At 45.1% G+C, this 12,136-nt stretch overlaps 1 long non-coding RNA gene across 1 annotated transcript in view; it reads left to right on the top strand.

The window, feature by feature from the left end:
* Positions 1–287: 287 nt before the first annotated feature.
* The window catches only part of LOC135050961 (uncharacterized), a 54,813-nt gene continuing 42,964 nt past the window's right edge, over positions 288–12,136 (top strand). The window contains exon 1 of the long non-coding RNA XR_010241947.1: positions 288–448. This is a non-coding gene — a long non-coding RNA (uncharacterized LOC135050961). The remainder of the gene's footprint in view (positions 449–12,136) is intronic.

Genomic DNA, 12,136 nt, shown 5'->3' with positions numbered 1-12,136 from the left:
AGGTGTGGTGTATTTTTTAACATATATTTTTTATGTGTGCAGTGTTTTTAGGGTCACAGACCATTTTTACAGCAATGTAGCATTTTGAGATTTTTTTATATTTTAATTGACTGTTTTATAACAACACTGTGGTGTGGAGAGATATAAGCACATTTATACTTTATTTTATTTTATTTATCCACCAGGTAATGTGTAAATATGTACTAGGCACTTTTGTGAGTAATCAAAATATTGAAATGAGTAAAACTTTATTGGCTCTCATTCAAGCACACTGATGTGATACCAGGCAGTCCAGCTCCATGACAGGTTTTGTCTGTTGCACAGGGTTACCGTGGCAACACAGCCGGGACCCGGGACGTCACTTCCAGGGGAAGTAGACAGCCCAGGGGGATGGAGCCGGGCCCGGGACATGTGAGCAGCGGTGACCAGCATGGGGGAGAGTACAGGGGTGAGTGCACCTATATATGTTGGTAACTGTTCACTTTGGGGGTTATCCTGATGAAGGTGCTATGTGCCCCGAAACGTTGATGCTGTAACCTGCAGTTTTTGCACTAAAAGTTAGTTTTGCACAAGTCAACTCTCCGAGTGCCGCCTTTTATATCTGCTATATACATGTAGGTGCAAACATCATTGGAGGGCACCAGAGCCAGTTAACCCTTGGAGGTTTTTCGAGTGCCAGCCACAAAAGGGTATTTATATATATATATACACACACACACATACACACACACACACACATACACACACACACACACACACACACACACACACACACACACTTTCTACTACCCTATAGATTGTAAGCTTTAAAGCAGGGCCTTCACCTTATTGTTTGTCTGTTATTACCCAGTCTCCTTTTATTGCTGTTTAATTCCCAATTGTAAAATATAATGGAATATGCTGATTATATATCTTAAAATATGTTACTAAATCTATATATATAAATGCGAAAGCCCTCACTCAGTGACTGACTGACTCATCACTAATTCTCTTACTTCCTGATATGTTAGGAAACTGAAATGTAACACAGGTATTCTGCAGGTGAGAAATAGGAAAACTAGGTAATTAGGATTTTAATAAACCTCCCCTAAGGGGATGAAAAGTGGGATGACATAATGGCATCATTACCGATGTGTGGCTTGTGTTGCGTGAACAAAAACACCCAAATGGACAATCGGATCAAAATTTGGATTGCACCTCTAGTAATTATGACGTTGATAAATTTAGGTAGGGCCCCGATGATGCCTCCTGGTCTACTGCTTTGCTCTCAAATGAAAGAATTTAGGTCTGAGTGCATACATAGTCCAGCACATGTGTAGAATAGAAACAGCATATTATTAGCATATATTTATTAACATTTATTTATATAGCACCAGCATATTCCATTGCACTGTACAATTGGGAAGGCACAGAAGAGACCTCTGCATTGCTATTTTGAGAGTGAAGGTCTCAGAAACAGTGGGGGCCTTAGAGGTGGGAGTAACCTGGCCGTGGGGCTGCGGCTAGTGAACTTAGTAAACTAGTTCCATCTGTACTTCACATGTCCCACCAGTCTGCTACCCAGCAGATTCATACTGTTTATTGTTGTTGAATATCCTCCTTCTTTACCTTAAATATAACTTGTAATTTGTAACGTTTCTTAAAATGATGAAACTTTGTATCTCATTTTCCTTGGATTTGCTTCCTCCATACTATACATATTAAAGTCCTTTGGTCTCCCCTGATAAGTTTTATGATGTATCTAAACTCCCTTTACTGTAGAAACAAGGTCATAACATTGAAATGAAACATGGCTTCTTTGCTCTGCGCATCTCCATCAACATAATCACACTGCTGGTAACTGCAGCTCGATCCACCGTGTTGTTTTATGTCCAAGCCCTGGGATATTGCTCAATCGTAAGTACCTAATTAGCACAGGAGTGAAAACTGAACAAGCAGCACGGTTTCTCCTTTGAAAAGGGGACGCACCTTGCAAAGAGCGATCAAAAACACGTTTGAGTGCTGTCGTACGCCAAGGTGACATAAATAAGACAGCCATTGTACCTTGTTAATCAGGCCTTGCTAATCTAAACAATGTACTTTTCCGGGCTTCTAATGAGGCAATTTGCTTGTGCATTGAAGAGGCCAAGAATGAAATGCTAAACCTTTGATGTGGTTGTTTGCAAGCTGCATCTTAGAATGCAGGTGTTCAGCTCTACAGATACAGTGTCTTTCATCCTATTGTGAACACGGAAGCATGGATCTTTCCCACCTAAAAAGACTTAATATTGCCTCAGAAAGAGAGGGCTTATTGCATCCACTTGTATGGATCAAATCTGTAATCCCCCTGCTTCAATCTGAGCCTGCAATACACATCTTCATTTACACATATTCATTTAAGGGTATTGTCCCTAAAATTAATATGAGTTCAAAGAGAAACAGAGAATTTAACCCCCTGCCTAACAATCTGACCTACGGTATATAAAGCAGGCTCTCCTGCTAATAGTGCTTTTGTATATACCTTATTTTACTGCCACAAATCTTTATTTCCTCACATTAGCTTAAATATCGACCATATCATGGTCCTCTCATATACACTGGCCCTCTGAAGCTTGTTTACACCTGGATATTGATTTTTTTTCTCACTTTGATCCCGCTGTAACAGGATTTACAGTGTTGCGCTTTATCCTTACACCTTAATCCCACTCTAGTATAGTACAGACTAGCACCATCCCCCCATGCTGGTCTATGTCCATCCAACTTTTCAGACTAGACCCGATCAAGTGCTCAAGTTATCAGTTATTGTTCAGAGGTTCCCTTCCTCCCTTCTCACACTTCAAGAGAATCTCAAAAATACTGACCTCTGTTTTCCACCAGTATCTAAAAATACGGCATTTTTTTCCAACCCACTAGGACTGGAGTCTCTGTGAGACCTCTAACCCCTTGTTGCATCTCTGTCTCCATTATTTCATGTCTGTGGGCCTCATTTCTCTCTTTATCATCAAACCAAAATACCTACTCATGAGAGGATTTGGGATAATATGTATGAGGAGCCTGAAGTAAACAACTGGAGTGGTATATGATTGGCAGTTGCTATATGTCCTCTCTATGTTTGCACCATAGAGAATGCTTATAAAGTATCTGGTCCCAACTATATTACACAAACTGTATCCCTCCTCTTCTTCTCTTTACCACTCACTCTCCCAGATATTTGTTAGCCTGCCAGTAAACTCGTTTGACACATAATGAGCACTGCCTCCTGCCTCCTTGCTGGAATCCCTCCTTCCATGAATGCACATACAAATAAAATCTGGTTTATCTATGAAATGGAGTTTATGACTAGTATACTGTACTCCGGGACAGGTAATTTTCATTCCATAAAACCTGAGAACCCTAGCCTCTCCACCACAGTGTACATTCTCCACTTCTCCACTTCTAGTTTCATATTGTCTTTCCTGTGGATTTCTTCGACCCTACAGTATATAGCGTTCTTGCTGTCAGGCATTCTCAGAGCCGTCTTAACAGCAGTGTAGACCCTGGGCAAAGCAATGCACTGGATCCCCTACGCACCTATTCATGGGAACCAATTAAAAGTCTCTCCACGTGCTCCCATACACCGAATGGCTGTCAGCATACTTATTGGTGGATAGCTCCAGCGATCAATGAATCAGCATGCTGACAGTCATTTACTGTCTGGCTGCATTCTGGGAAGCAGGTAGAGAATGCGGCCTGGCCTCTTTGATTGTGTGACCACCGGTATCTGGTCTATAGATCTACACTAAAAAGGTCTACATTCAGTAGGTTAACCACAAATGGTAGACATGCATTCGGTCAACAGGGTCAAAATGTCGACATATAAAAGGTAGGCAGTTCAAAAGGTTGATAGGGTCAAAAGGTTGACATAACAATGGTCGACACACATATGGTTGAGGTCGACACAAGTCTTTTTATTTATTTTTTCAACTTTTTCATACTTTAGTGATCCACGTGGACTACGATTGGGAATAGTAACTTTGCCCAAAGCATGGGGTTTGTTTGTGGCAAAAAAAGTGACAAAACACCACCCAAAAAAAAATTGGTCTACCTTTTTTGTGTCGACCATTTCCATGTTGGACTTTTGACCTTGTCAACCTTTTCTACTGTCTACCTATTCTATATCAACCTTTTGACCCTGTCGACCTTTTGACCCTGCTGACCTAATGCATGTCTACCATGTGTAGACCTATTGACTGTAGATGTGACCACCACCCCTGCTCAGAGGCCCCTAGGATTGTGGGGCCCTGGGCAGCTGCCCTGTGTACCTATATGTTAAGCTGACCCTGGGTATTCTCCCCTTCTCTTTTTTTCTCCTTCTTTTTTCTCCCCACCTCAATTTTTTCACTTTTTTCCACCCAGTTCTCCATCTGTAATTAATAATCCCCACTGGAGAAATTGTCACCAAAACTTGGGACCCCTCGACTCATCTTATCCCTTCTCCACTACTCTAGGTTCATGCTCTCCAATATACCAGGTACCGCTAGTGAGTGTTGCATGAGTGGTATTCCACCCCTTCCTCTTCATGCCTTTTCTCTTCCCTTTTCACCCTATATAATGAAAAATGTTTAGGCATCCCCTATTGGTGGTTGCTGAGATTCCGCACTGATTTGAAGGTAACAACCTTTTTAAGATCTGCATTATCGCCCCTTTTGTTCAGCAAGCAATATTTTTCAAGTGATTGCTACATTGCTAAAGTTATTCCTGTCTTGTGGTCAGCATTAGCTTTATTGTGTACTTATGTGACATGCCATTCTATACATTATCAAGAAATACAGTGTTTAAAATGGAGGACAATTCATTTTAATATGCATATTTATTGTATGTTAGTTTCTGGTTTCTATAATAAATAATTTTTATTATAATGAGAAGTTGCCTTGACAGTTCATGACTCAAGGAAACAACAATATATTGAATATTATATAACTAATCTCCCTTTCTAACTCCACTGCTCCCTACATTTTCAACCTCGTCTCCCTACATACTCCCTACAGCCTACTCCAGTCGCCAATGACTATCACCTGGCCTCTACCCTGGTCACTGCATCTTATGCACGAATCCAAGATTTTACCCGTGCTGCCCCCCTTCACTGTAACGAGCTCCCTCACTCTATTAGACTCTCCCATCTTGCAAAGCTTTAAATGGGCACTGAAAACTCACCTGTTCATCAAAGCATACCTTTCCGCATAACCTAGTTTCAAGGCCACACTCCCAACCCACTAACTCATGCCTTGGCCATCTATGCCTCGCTTACTTCACCTGTCTGTCTCCCCCCCCCCCCCCTTCCCCCGCCCCTCCAGCCCAGTCCTTTTCCCTCCTGTTCTTACAACCCTCTTCTCTCACACTTGAGTTACAGCTCTCTCCTACGTAGCGAATGTCTATACCTGCATCTCCTCTCGCTCATTACTGTTTCTCTAATGTCCTAGTGGATGCTGGGGACTCCGTCAGGACCATGGGGAATAGCGGGCTCCGCAGGAGACAGGGCACATCTAAAAAGCCTTTTAGGTCACATGGTGTGTACTGGCTCCTCCCCCTATGACCCTCCTCCAAGCCTCAGTTAGGTTTTTGTGCCCGTCCGAGAGGGTGCAATCTAGGTGGCTCTCTTAAAGAGCTAGTTAGAAAAGTTTTTTTTTAGGTTTCTAATCAGTGTCTCCTGCTGGCGACAGGAGCACTGCAACGAGGGACTTAGGGGAGAGACTTGCAACTCACCTGCCTGCAGGAGGATTGAAGTCTTAGGCTACTGGACACTGAGCTCCAGAGGGAGTCGGAACACAGGTCAGCCTGGGGTTCGTCCCGGAGCCGCGCCGCCGATCCCCCTTACAGACGCTGAAGAACGGCAGAACGGAGGTCCGGAAACAGGCGGCAGAAGACTTCAGTCTTCATAGAGGTAGCGCACAGCACTGCAGCTGTGCGCCATTGTTGCTACACGGCTCACGGATCTCGGTCACGGAGGGTGCAGGGCGCTGCTGGGGGCGCCCTGGGCAGCAATATAGAGTACCTTAGAGGCAAATAAATACATCACATATAGCCATTAAGGCTATATGTATGTATTTAACCCAGGCCAGTTTATTAAAAAAACCGGGAGAAAAGCCGCCGAAAAAGGGGCGGAGCTTATTCTCCTCAGCACTCGGCGCCATTTTCCTGCACGGCTCCGCTGGTGAGGAAGGCTCCCACGACTCTCCCCTGCACTGCACTACAGAAACAGGGTAACAAAGAGAGGGGGGGCATAAATTGGCGATATAATTATATATTGAGAGCGCATATATAGAAACAACACCTTCTAGGGTTGTTATATACAGTATAGCGCTTTTGGTGTGTGCTGGCAAACTCTCCCTCTGTCTCCCCAAAGGGCTAGGAGGGTCCTGTCTTCAATAGAGCATTCACTGTGTGGCTGCTGTGTGTGTCGGTACGTGTGTGTCGACATGTATGAGGACGAAGTTGGTGTGGAGGCAGAGCAATTGCCGATGATGGTAATGTCACCCCCTAGGGAGTCGACACCGGAATGGATGGCTTTGGTTATGGAATTACGTGATAATGTCAGCACATTACAAAAGTCAGTTGACGAAATGAGACGCCCGGCAAACCAGTTAGTACCGGTTCAGGCATCTCAGACACCGTCAGGGGCTGTAAAACGTCCCTTACCTCAGTCAGTCGACACGGGTACCGACACAGATGAATCTAGTGTCGACGGTGAGGAAGTAAACGTATTTTCCAATAGGGCCACACGTTATATGATCACGGCAATGAAGGAGGCTTTGCAGCTCTCTGATACTACTGGTACCTCAAAAAGGGGTATTATGTGGGGGGTTAAAAAACTGCCTGTATTTTTCCCAGAATCAGAGGAATTGAATGATGTGTGTGATGAAGCGTGGGTTACCCCCGATAGAAAATTGCCAATTTCAAAGAAGTTATTGGCATTATACCCTTTCCCACCAGAGGTTAGGGCGCGCTGGGAAACACCCCCTAGGGTGGATAAGGCGCTCACACGTTTATCAAAGCAAGTGGCGTTGCCGTCTCCTGATACGGCCGCCCTCAAGGATCCAGCAGATAGGAGGCTGGAAACTACACTGAAGAGTATATACACGCATACTGGTGTTATACTGCGACCGGCAATAGCCTCAGCCTGGATGTGCAGTGCTGGGGTAGTGTGGTTGGATTCTCTGACTGAAAATATTGATACCCTGGATAGGGACAGTATTTTATTGACTCTAGAGCAATTAAAGGATGCTTTTCTTTATATGCGAGATGCTCAGAGAGATGTTTGTACTCTAGCATCAAGAGTAAGCGCAATGTCCATATCTGCCAGAAGAAGTTTATGGACGCGACAGTGGTCAGGTGATGCGGATTCCAAGAGGCATATGGAAGTATTGCCATACAAGGGAGAGGAATTGTTTGGGGTCGGTCTTTCGGACTTGGTGGCCACGGCAACTGCCGGCAAATCCACTTTTTTACCTCAGACTCCTTCCCAACAGAAAAAGACACCGTCTTTTCAGCCGCAGTCCTTTCGCTCCTATAAAAAGCGACCAAAAGGACAGTCTTATCTGCCGCGAGGCAGAGGAAAGGGTAAGAAAGGGCAGCAAGCAGCCCCTACCCAGGAACAGAAGCCCGCCCCGGTTTCTACAAAGCCATCAGCATGACGCTGGGGCTGTACAAGTGGACTTAGGAACGGTGGGGGGTCGGCTCAAAAATTTCAGCAATCAATGGGATCACTCACAAGTAGACCCGTGGGTCCTGCAGATAATATCTCAGGGGTACATGCTGGAGTTCGAAAGGTCTCCTCCTCGCCGGTTCCTAAAGTCTGCTTTACCAACGTCTCCCTCAGAAAGGACGTTGGTTTTGGAAGCCATTCACAAGCTGTATTCTCAGCAGGTGATAGTCAAGGTACCCCTCCTACAACAGGGAAAGGGGTATTATTCCACACTATTTGTGGTACCGAAACCGGACGGTTCGGTAAGACCTATTCTAAATCTGAAATCCTTGAACCTGTATATACAGAAATTCAAGTTCAAGATGGAGTCACTCAGAGCAGTGATAGCAAACCTGGAAGAGGGGGACTTCATGGTGTCCTTGGACATAAAAGATGCTTATCTACATGTCCCAATTTACCCTTCACACCAAGGGTATCTCAGGTTCGTGATACAAGACTGTCATTATCAGTTTCAAACGCTGCCGTTTGGTTTGTCCACGGCTCCTCGGGTCTTTACCAAGGTAATGACCGAAATGATGGTTCTTCTACGAAGAAAAGGCGTATTAATTATCCCGTACTTGGACGATCTCCTAATAAGGGCAAAGTCCAGAGAACAGCTGGAAGCCAGTGTGGCACTATCACAAGTAGTGCTTCGGCAACATGGGTGGATTCTAAATCTTCCAAAATCTCAATTGACTCCGACAACACATCTGTTGTTTTTGGGCATGATTCTGGACACGGTTCAGAAAAAGGTATTTCTCCCAGAGGAGAAGGCAAAGGAGCTATCCGAACTTGTCAGGAACCTCCTAAAACCAGGAACTGTGTCAGTACATCAATGCACGAGAGTCCTGGGAAAAATGGTGGCTTCGTACGAAGCGATTCCTTTCGGCAGATTCCATACAGGACTGGGTCCTGGTGACTACGGATGCCAGCCTACGAGGTTGGGGAGCAGTCACAAAGGGAAGAAACTTCCAGGGTGTGTGGTCAAACCTGGAAAAGTCTCTTCACATAAATATACTGGAGCTAAGAGCGATATACAATGCCCTAAGCCAAGCAAGACCTCTGCTTCAGGATCAGCCGGTGCTGATCCAGTCCGACAACATCACGGCAGTCGCCCACGTCAACCGACAAGGCGGCACGAGAAGCAGAAGTGCAATGACGGAAACTGCACGGATTCTGCGCTGGGCGGAGAATCATGTCGTAGCACTGTCAGCAGTGTTCATCCCGGGAGTGGACAACTGGGAAGCAGACTTCCTCAGCAGACACGACCTTCACCCGGGAGAGTGGGGACTTCATCCAGAAGTTTTCAACATGATGGTGAACCGTTGGGAAAAACCAAAGGTGGACATGATGGCGTCTCGCCTCAACAAAAAGTTGGACAGGTATTGCGCCAGGTCAAGAGACCCACAGGCAATACCTGTGGACGCTCTGGTAACACCATGGGTGTACCAGTCAGTATATGTGTTCCCTCCTCTGCCTCTCATACCAAAGGTACTGAGAATTATACGGAAAAGAGGAGTAAGAACAATACTGGTAGCTCCGGACTGGCCAAGAAGAACTTGGTATCCAGAACTTCAAGAGATGCTCACGGAGGATCCGTGGCCTCTACCTCTAAGAAGGGACCTGCTTCAACAGGGACCTTGTATGTTCCAAGACTTACCGCGACTGCGTTTGACGGCATGGCGGTTGAACGCCGGATTCTAAAAGAAAAGGGCATTCCTGAGGAAGTTATTCCGACTTTAATTAAAGCCAGGAAAGATGTGACCGCACAACATTATCACCGTATTTGGAGAAAATATGTTGCGTGGTGTGAGGCCAAGAAGGCTCCAACGGAAGAATTTCAATTGGGTCGATTCTTACATTTCCTGCAAGCAGGATTGTCTATGGGCCTAAAATTGGGGTCCATTAAAGTTCAAATTTCGGCCTTATCAATTTTCTTCCAGAAAGAATTGGCGTCAGTGCCTGAAGTACAGACTTTTGTAAAAGGTGTACTACATATACAACCCCCAATAGTGCCTCCAGTGGCACCGTGGGATTTGAACGTGGTTCTAAATTTTCTCAAATCTCATTGGTTTGAGCCTTTAAAATCGGTAGATTTAAAATACCTTACATGGAAGGTAACCATGCTATTGGCCCTGGCTTCAGCCAGGAGAGTTTCAGAATTGGCGGCTTTGTCGTACAAAAGCCCATATCTGATTTTCCCTTCGGACAGGACAGAATTGCGGACACGTCCTCAATTTCTCCCTAAGGTGGTTTCGGCTTTTCACTTGAACCAGCCTATTGTGGTGCCTGCGGCGACTAGCGACTTGGAGGACTCCAAGTTACTGGACGTTGTCAGAGCATTGAAAATATATATTTCAAGGACAGCTGGAGTCAGAAAATCTGACTCGTTGTTTATATTGTATGCACCCAACAAGATGGGTGCTCCTGCGTCTAAACAGACGATTGCACGTTGGATATGTAGCACAATCCAACTTGCACATTCTGTGGCAGGCCTGCCACAGCCTAAATCTGTAAAGGCCCACTCCACAAGGAAAGTGGGCTCATCCTGGGCGGCTGCCCGAGGGGTCTCGGCATTACAACTTTGCCGAGCAGCTACGTGGTCAGGGGAGAACACGTTTGTAAAATTTTACAAATTTGATACTCTGGCTAAGGAGGACCGGGAGTTCTCTCATTCGGTGCTGCAGAGTCATCCGCACTCTCCCGCCCGTTTGGGAGCTTTGGTATAATCCCCATGGTCCTGACGGAGTCCCCAGCATCCACTAGGACGTTAGAGAAAATAAGATTTTACTTACCGATAAATCTATTTCTCGTAGTCCGTAGTGGATGCTGGGCGCCCATCCCAAGTGCGGATTGTCTGCAATGTTTGTACATAGTTATTGTTACAAAAATCGGGTTATTACTATTGTTGTGAGCCATCTTTTTAGAGGCTACTTCGTTTTGTTATCATACTGTTAACTGGGTTCAGATCACAAGTTGTACGGTGTGATTGGTGTGGCTGGTATGAGTCTTACCCGGGATTCAAGATCCTTCCTTATTGTGTACGCTCGTCCGGGCACAGTACCTAACTGAGGCTTGGAGGAGGGTCATAGGGGGAGGAGCCAGTACACACCATGTGACCTAAAAGGCTTTTTAGATGTGCCCTGTCTCCTGCGGAGCCCGCTATTCCCCATGGTCCTGACGGAGTCCCCAGCATCCACTACGGACTACGAGAAATAGATTTATCGGTAAGTAAAATCTTATTTTCTCTGCCAGTGTCTGTCCGCCCCTAGTAGTGTGATGACTACTCTTTTCCTTCCTTTCATCTCGGCTGCAGTGTGTACTGAGAATTGTGTTGCTAATTGTTACCTGTGCTGTTTTAGCTTTTCTGTTACTGTAATGTTAGGTTTTGTATACCCTGTATTGTTCTAATGTCTGCCAATGCGCTGCAAAACACTTGTGGTGCCCTATAAATAAAGTGTAATAATAATAACTAATACGCCAGTATAGGGTTTACCTATTAGACTAATGTAGTTTGGGGAAGGGATGGACCAAGGACCTAATTCAGATCTTATCGCAGCAAATTTGTTAACTAATGGGCAAAACCATGTGCACTGCAGGGGGGGGGGGGGGGTGCAGATATAACATGTGCAGAGAGAGGTAGATTTGGGTTCAAACTGAAATCTAAATTGCAGTGTAAAAATAAAGCAGACAGTATTTACCCTGCACAGAAATAATATAACCCACCAAATCTAACTCTCTCTGCACATGTTATATCTGCCCCCCTGCAGTGCACATGGTTTTGCCCATTAGCTAACAAAATTGCTGCTGCAATCAGATCTGAATTACCCTCAAGTTGCCACATGTTTGGGGTACATTTTGCCAAAATGTACCTGCAGAACATGTATTTTATACATTGGATTTTTGCAAGCCCCTCATGTAGCTATATTCAGGTTGATGCATCTATGCAATTACACTGACTCATCTCTCCATTTGTTATCATCAGCATTTACAACAGCCCTAGTCTTGGTGCAAGAGATCCAACCAAATCTGATGGATCCTTGCATTTACTTAGTTTAGAACAAGATAATATTTTAATTCTAGACATTCACAACTCCTGCTGCACAGTGAGGTATAAACTGGTGGCCCTCACTTCAGCTGATATATTTACTGGTAACATCACTTTTCCAACTCTTCTGACTGATGTATATGACACTACTCTCAAAAAAGTTCTGTCATACTGGAGTGCAGGGCGGGATTAAGGCTGGTGGGGGCCCAGGGCAATGGAGGTTGTAGGGCTTCCCAACATTAAAGTTGAGGGCAAAGCTTCCCCTCCCTTGAGCGCAGCCCCCATGCCACACACACACACACACACACACACACACACACACACACACACACACACACACACACACACACACACCCAGGCCAGTAGAGAGCCAGATGCATAAGCAAAGC

The sequence above is a fragment of the Pseudophryne corroboree genome, chromosome 2 (genome assembly GCF_028390025.1).
Source record: "Pseudophryne corroboree isolate aPseCor3 chromosome 2, aPseCor3.hap2, whole genome shotgun sequence".
NCBI classification, from domain to species: domain Eukaryota; kingdom Metazoa; phylum Chordata; class Amphibia; order Anura; family Myobatrachidae; genus Pseudophryne; species Pseudophryne corroboree.
Note: the sequence above shows the minus strand (reverse complement) of the source record. Positions and strands in the feature narration are given on the sequence as shown.